An 8,840-nucleotide genomic window follows, 5' to 3' on the forward strand; every position below is an offset into this window, starting at 1 on the left:
GACATAACATGGATTTGATGTACCCAGTGAGCCGCCATTTTAACATTGCCTGAATCTCATGTTTTTTCTAGCAGTTCACGTAACCTACCCTCTAATCACTAGCCAAAGACAGAACCAGTTTCTCAGAGGTAGCTATTGATACTTGTTTTACAGCCCCCCTCCTCAGCTTATTTTGTACTAATTAGCTTTTCTATTTCAAGTATTTGCCTCACCCATAAGACCCAAGTTAACCTAATCAGCCCTTCATGATCTTCATGACACAGACTGACCGCATTACCAAGGCAGCAATCACGTGACTAGCCCTCCCATCTGCCTGCTATTCACCATCTGACATCAGTACCTGTGCTCATCTGCCCTCTGTGATAATGTGGAAGAGATCACCACTCAACCACCTTAATGACCTTCCTCAATCAAAGGGAAGGTTCAAAAGGATTCAACCTTAAGCAGCCAGCTGCCATTGCTTTATTAAATTCTTGTGTGGTCATGTGCCAACTATATTTTCCAATTTAACTTCTGTATAATTCTTTGCATCTTTCACATGGCACTGGATCAGAACCCCACCCCAGTGGGTCTGACCTAACATTTGGAGGTCCCACTGGGAGATATATATATGCCTAGCATTTTTGGAGGTCCAATAACAAGAGGGGGAAATGAAAGGATATAACATGGATTTAATATACCCAACAAGCAGCTATTTGCCATTGCCCTACTAAACTCTGGTATGGCCATGTGCTCTTTGAGCTATGGTTGCCACCATTTTCCTAAGCTTTGACCTCCTCATGTACTTTGGAGAGGTGAACCTCCTTTCTCTCTCTCTCTCTAACTTACTTTCTAAAGAAACTATTTTTCCTAAGCTAACATCTGTGCAATTCTTTGCATCTTTCATGTTGCACTGGATTGCACACAAAACACCTATACCCCTTGCCGGTCTGACATAAAATTTGGATACCCTTCTGGTATATAGATTTTTAACCTAACATATATCAACTTCTGAGTTACCTCCTATGTGTAATTATATTACGCAAAGAAAGAAATGTTTCAACACATTACCTAATCGCAGTATAATTACTGAGAGTTAAAAATTTCTAATTTCAATGACAAATAGAAATATGTTTTATAATTCAATGAGTAATTTTTAAAATATTACCTCTAGTTGAAGTATCATGCTAGATTCCCAATTATATTTTTTCCACTTGTGTTTGCTCTGTTGTTGGTGAGACCCTTCCTCTGATTAAGGAGCTCAAAAATGTCTTATAAAACAATGATACCTCTTTCCTTCTGCTGATTTTATCCCCTTTCTAACCCTCTTATTCTTTGATTTCAATTCTGATTAAATGGAGCTCTCATGTATCTCAGAGGTTAGTGAGTAACTGCACTGGACCTTCCTGACCTATTGACTTAGTCTTATATTATGCAGACAAACCCAGCAGCTGGGCAGAAATGGGAGTCATGCAGGCAACTACTTTCCCGATGCTAATGCAAAATAGGCTGAACAACCCAGCACTCTCCTCAGTGAATTTGAATACTACTGCAGCCCTGCAAGAGAATCCCAATGCTAGTACCAAGGACAGGATGACACATGGAACCAGAAAGCCTGTTTTGGCAGATCTGAAGGGCTTCACAGAGAGAAGAAATGAGGCTACAAAGTTTTATTTTCACTCAGTTCTTTGATTTGTTTGTCCTTATTAGCAAGCTGAGGTCTCTATTTTTAGCTTTTATTCCTTTCATGTCATAGTTTATTTTCTATTAAAAAACATCAAAGAATAAAGCAATATTTATCTGAATAGGGTATGATTTTTTAAAACTACTAAAATGACAGTGATGATAGCTTCACTAATTTTCTGAAACTTTTAGGTTGATAGCATATTTTTCTTAATGAAAACTGAAATATTATGATAATAGACTTTTAAAAAATAAAATCTTTTATTTTTATACACTGTTGTGGAGAATGACTAATATATTAACAATTTAAATGATCAGTGACTAGGAACAGTTGGCATAGCCAAACACAGATGCTCAGTACAGTAAAGTATGATTATCGTGTCTTTGAGAATCAAAATTGTAAAAGATATATGTAAGCATATAAGAAGCCATTAAAGTAGAGTGAGTCATTAAAGATGATAAAGACCAATATCCTTTCCTTGCCTCTTACCTACTTAACTTTTTCTAGCCTCTAAACTGCTAATTAGTAAGTTAATAAATAGTGACAGTTCCAGAGAAAGATTGCCCACCTTCTAATTCTAGCATCACCACTTACTAGCTCTGTGACTTTGGCAAAGACACTCATTCATCCTCCCTGGGGCTGAGTTGTTTGTTTTGGGTTTTTTTGTTTGTTTGTTTGTTTGTTTTTAATGTGAAGTTTGAGAGGATGCCTGAGAGTAACTACCTAACAGATGTATTAGGAGGATTAAGTGTATTAACAACTAAAATAACTTAAACTAGTACCTGGTACATTGTAAGCATTCAATAAATAGTGGCCATAATTATTATTATAGCTGGACCCAAAAGAGTTCTTTCATTTTCGTGGTGTACTTTACAATAAAGATATGCCCAACTTCCCACCTCCTAAAGGACAGAACAGAGGTTAATCTATAATAAAGATAATCTACTACTTTTCAATCACCTTGACAGGACAATAGTTAGTCTCCTGGACAACTGCTGTGGCTGATGAAATGTTAGTGTCAAAGTTTCTGTGGAAAAGATCCCTTCTACAGAAAGGATACTGATTTTGTTTCTTTCACAAATGTTGTGTATGAGTACTCTACAAAATTTTGGTTATATTGATTTTGCAATAGCACAAACAGTTCAGAGTTATACTATGACAGTTGGTGGTAAGTAAGAAAAGTTGTAATTTCACAGATTCTCCAGTTTTACTTACTGTTGGGTTGGGTGCCAGGTTCTCTTGAGATTTTTTAGATCCTGAATAGAAGTAAGACCAACTTGGACATTATTTTCTCAAATAATTTTTATGCCCATCTCTCTCCTTTAATTCTGGAACTCCTATTTCATGTATATTAGAACTTTAGATATTGTCCCACATGTTTCCATGACACTGTTTATATTTTTCAATCATTTTTCTCTTTGTCCTTGTGATTGGATAATTTCTCACTTTTTATGGATTTGCTTTTCTGTACACTGCTGCCCATATCTGCTGGTAAGTTTTTCGTGCTATATAATGCATGTTTTTGTTTCAGAATTTCCTTATGAACACTTACAGGGTGCCAGGGACAAATCTAAATGTTTTGTTCACACATTAAGTCGCTAAACTATTATAATGCCCCTCACTCACTGTCACTCACTCACTCACTCACCTAGAGCGACTTCCAGTCCTGGAATCTCCATTTATACTACGCACCCTACAAAGGTGTAACTTTTTAAAAAAATTCTTGTCTTGTATTTTTTATGGTATCTTTTCTGTATTTCTATGTATGTTTAGATGTACAAATACTATTGTATTACAATTGCCTACAGTGTTCACTATGTCATGTATTCAACTTCCTAAAGTAACATGCTATACAGATTTATAGACTAAAAGCAGATAACCTAGGTGTGTTGTAGGCTATACCGTCTAGATTTGTTTGAGTACACTCTATGATGTTTGTACAATGACAAAATAATTTAATGATGCATTTCTCAGAATGTATTCCCATTGTTAAATGACACATGGCTGGAATTTTTTATTTTTAATATGTTTTGTTCAGGGTTTTTAGTCACTGTCATGGAAGACAGCTGGTCTAGTGAGAATTATTTCTCCACTACCAGAAGACAAAAGTCTACTTTTACTTTTGTCATTAGCTTTCCTAATCATTTTCACATAGGTTGATGTCATTATTCTGCTAAATTTATCCAAATCTTTTATTTAAAATTATAAAAAGATCATAGTTTTTAGGATAAACACCATATAAGAGATGAAAGTTTATTGCACCCTTTTAAAAAGTTACTTAATGTGGTTTGCATCCTAGCATTGTTATTTAAAAGTTCCTTAACTTGTCCAGGACAAAGCTTTATGTGTTATATGATTGTAAGGATTCTCCCAACATTTCTCTTCTGTTATTTTATTTTTTGTTTAACTTAATGTTAAAAACAAAAACCCTATTGTATGAATGTAAAATATTATTATCCAGATAGTTTTGATGATATATATAAGGAATCAACAAACTTTTTCTTAAAAGACCTCTTAGTAAATATTCAGGCTTTGTGGGCTATAAGATCTATGTTGCAACTATTCAGCTCTGTCATTGCAACATGTATGCAGCCACAGACAACTCATAAATGAATAAGCAAGGTTGTGTTCCAATAAAACTTTGTTTACAAAAACAGAACATGAACTAGGTTTAACCTGGGGGCCATACATTGTTGATACCACATATGTTAGTTATTATGTTGTCCTTTTTTGCATTTTTCTAAGAATGATTGGATTTACTTAAGATTAAAGGAGGTTAGATAGTCTCTAATGTCTCACAACTAAAACTATCCCTCCTTTCAAATTTACTAAAATCTGTATAATAATCATAAAGATTTTTATGAATTTTTAACATATTATGACTAATTTAAATGATTTAGATACTTTAAAATAAAAAGAAATTTAAAGGAATGTATATCTTTGGGATTAAGGCAGATCAATTCTTCAGATGAAAGTAAATGTTGGAGAAGAGTTTCTGTGTATAGGCTGTAGAATTCCTACTCAAGGCAGACATTGAAGAAATTGTTTACAATTACTATGAAACACAATGCGATGTCCATGCATATGAGAGTTTTATTTAAAATGTAACAATTTCACCTACCAAATCCTAAGGTAGCTTTCCTTTCAGATACTTGGCAAGAATTAACATAAAGGAGTTGAAAACAACTGTTTACTTTTATTGCATACCTATATAAAGAACCATCATGAAAGACTCTAAGTGCATAAAACAAAATTGCTGTGCCACAGGAAAGAAAACAGAGGAGAAACTTAACTAAAAAGAAACGCTCACTTCTCTTTGAAGGAGGGTTTTTTTTTTTCTTGAAACTTAAATCCATCCACAGGTTTAGATACCACAGTTGTGACCTAATTTTAAGGACTCTTGACAAGTGGGTTTCTCAAGCAATGAGATGTCCTGTCAATATTTGGAGAATAAGACAGTAAGGTACAGGGCAAATAAAAATAACAGTTTTTGGTATTATTTGCCCCTTGCTCATCTATCTAGTTGCATCTTTTATTACTGCTTATTTTATATACTTTACCTCTTCTTGATGTTTCCTTCTTGTACTCTGCCCATTTCATTTATTCATAAGCTTATATATGCCATTTCTCCTACTTAGAATGCTCTCTAGACATTAAGCATATTTCACTTTCTGTAATACCCAACGTACTCACATCCTTCTAAACACATTCCAATCAACTCATAATTCTGCTTTGCTAACAATTTGTATAATTTGTGCTAATTGCTTCAAATTTGAGCCTTATTAACATTGAAAAACGTCTTAGGTCTCATATGGTAACAGTTGTACTAGTATTCCTTGACTAAGAAAATCATAATACCCATTGATAATTAAATTACTGGAACCCCATGAAATACCTCTGCTGCCCTTCAGGGTTCTAGATCCACAAATTGGAAAGTAATTTTTAATACTACATCACACATTTTTTTCTAGTGAAGATATACTTTCTAAATTAAATATTATTTTTTATAAAAGTAACAACTATACCTTGAACTACTTTACCATTTATATTCCTAGTAGTATATAGATACTAATTATTTGCTGAACAAGGAAATAAATAATTTAATTCAATTGAATTTCTTGTACTGCTTATCATTATTAAGATGCAGATAGGAGGGTTGGGAAGATGGCAGCAGAGTCAGTCAGAGTATGCAAGTCCCCTCTGAAAGCCATTGTTTTTTTTAAAACAGACAGAAGTTTTCCTTTGAAAAAGTGGCAGGGAGAAACTATCGCCCCAGGCTCTCTCTCACCGTTAAAGAAGGAGAGAGACTGCCAGCTTCTGGCTTTGCCTTACCACTTCAGCACCAGACAGAGCTCTGGCAGGGGCTGCGTGGGGAGGGAGTACAGAGGCAATTGCCCACTGTAAAGGACAAGAGAAGCTCCCCACCACCATCTTGAAGGTGGGGCAGGAAAGTGCTCCAACTTGCTCCCAAGGAGCAACAGACCCAGTCTCTGTGACTGGTGGGTCAACTACTCAGGGACTGATCTTGTCCCAGAGGGAATATCCTGAGAGCACAAGTTTCAGAGGGACTTGATGAGTGCTGAGTTCCAGACGCCCCACCCCCTACCCTGATCCAGCTGTGGGACAAAGGGTGTGGCCAGGAAAGGATGAGGAACTACTCCAAAGAGATCAGTGGTGAGTCCAGGGCTGATGAAACTCCCTCTTCCCCAGCAATCCTCTGAACGTCAGACCCACAAAGCTGGGCCAAAACTGAGAGGGACAAACCCAGACAGCGTCTGGACATCAGTCGCAATAGAACTCCATTCCAGGATAGGCATGACTAGGGCACCCCAGTGAGAGTACATATGCACATGGGGAAGAGATAATCCCATACCTCCCTGGAGAAGATCTCCCTGACCATATGAGAGTGGGAGGGGAGGACTGCAGCCCCACCCACCTCCAGTGCCCCTCCTCCTTCCCTGCTTTGTTCCCTGAGGAGAGAGTGAAAGAGGTGGCTCTGTAGGAGAGGCCTGATAAGAGGAACAATTACAGAGCCTGCAACAAGAGGGCAGGTTTTTTGTTTTTGTTTTTTTTTTTTTATTTTCAATTATTTTTTAATTTTAAAAATTTTTTGACTGTTGGTTCATCTATTTTTAAAATATTTTTTCTTTGTGCATGAAGGTATATGTGAGGGTTTGATCTGCATCCCCCCAAAATTTTTGTTCTTTTCTATTTCTGTTTCTTTCTTCTTTTATTTGTTATTTTCTGTTTATGTGTGTATGTGAATGATTGAGTGTTCATCTTTCGATTTCATTGTTGTTGTTGATTTTTGCTCTTTTGTTCTTCTGGGACTTTTTATATTCATTTTTTATAGTTTAAGGTGTGTGCCAATATATGTATGAGAATTCAACCTGAATTCCCCCCACACACATTTTTAAAAAAATTATTTTCCTTCAGTCTTTCTGTTTTTCTTTTCTATTCACTTTGTGCTAGGCACATGTGTGTGTTTAGTTTTCTTGGGGGTTTTCTTTGTTATTGTTTGTTTTCTTTTACTTTGTTGTTATTCCAGTTTGTTTTGAGGTATGTGTGTATGTGTTCAATTGCTTTTGCACTGATTTCTGATTTTCATCATCATACAGAGTGGTGGTGGAGAGTGGGTCTCAGGGACCACATACCACAATAAATGAACATTTTAATTTGCAAGTAGTTTCTGATCCCTAGTACCCCATCCCCTATGTTATTCAAATTTCAAAAACTACAAGAAACAGCAAAGCTTCCCATCCACCATCCTATTTCAAAATAGAACAATTCCAGAGCCTGGATCAAGAAAGAATAGAGGACTGAAAAAAATTGGAAGGAAAGCCTCTCCCACAGACACTGAAAAACAGAACTAAAGAGAAAAACAAGAGGTCTGTCACAAATGAGGAAAAACCAAAGGAAGGCCTCAGGCAATTTCAAGTGTACCAAAGACAAAAATCCTGAAAAATCAGACCTTGATGCCCAAACAATGGAAGTCACCAATGACTGTCCCTAGAATATGACAGGGATTAAGGAATGGATGGAAAGAATGAATAAGACTCAAGAAAGATAAGATGCAACGCTGAAAGAACTTGTAACAGAGATCCTGGCAACAAATTATTTCATCCAGGAAATAAATAACAAGATAACAAGCATGGAAAGCAGAATTAATCTAGCTGAAGAAAGAATCTCAGAACTTGAAGACCAGAACATGGAATTAACCTGATCTGTAAAAAAAACACAGAAAGAAGACTAAGAAAGAAAGAACAAAGCCTGCAAGAGATGTACAATTATATCAAGAGGCCGAACCTATGCCTGATTGGTATTCCAGAAGAAGAAAGGGAAATGGAGAACAACTTGAAGTAAGTATTCCAGGAGGTAATCCAAGAAAACTTTCCCCATCTCACCAGAGATGTGACGAGTCAAGCACAAGAGATACAGAGAACCCCATAAGACATCAAATGAAAAGACCAAGCCCTAGACACATAATAATTTGCCTATATAAAGTAGGCACAAAAGAAAAAATTCTAAAGGCAGCAAGAGAGAAAGGTCAGACTACATACCAGAAAAAACCAATCAGAATAGCAGCAGACCTATCAGCAGAAACACTACGAGCAAGAAGGAACGGGAGCCCTATATTCAAACTCCTCAGAGAAAAACAATTTCAACTAAGAATTTCCTATCCAGTCAAGTTCAACTTCATCAGTGTTGGAGAATTAAAAATCCTTCCCAGACATTCAATCACTAAGAGATTATGCAGCCTCCAAACCAGCTCTACAGGAGACACTTAAAAAAGTATTGAGCACAGAAGAAAGAAAAAAAGAATGACCACACACTTCCCAAGAGAACAGCAGAGTACAGAATCAACAGAGAAGACAGTACAATAAGAAACTTGAAAATGCACACATACATTAACCCCAAAGCCAAAAGAAAACAAGCAAACGAAGAAAAAACTTTATAAGAACCTCACAACAGAGAGAAAGAAAATCACATTTCAATAATCAGCCTGAATGTGAATGAACTAAATGCACCACTGAAAAGACACAGATTGGCAAACTAGATAAGAAACCATGACCCAATTATTTGTTGCATCCAGGAGACTCATCTAACCACAAGGGATGGCACACAGACTCAAAGTTAAAGGATGGAAAATGAGTTTGCAGGCAAATGGACCACAAAA

The sequence above is a fragment of the Carlito syrichta genome, unplaced genomic scaffold (genome assembly GCF_000164805.1).
Source record: "Carlito syrichta isolate Samal-C Ts95f unplaced genomic scaffold, Tarsius_syrichta-2.0.1 Scaffold314390, whole genome shotgun sequence".
NCBI classification, from domain to species: domain Eukaryota; kingdom Metazoa; phylum Chordata; class Mammalia; order Primates; family Tarsiidae; genus Carlito; species Carlito syrichta.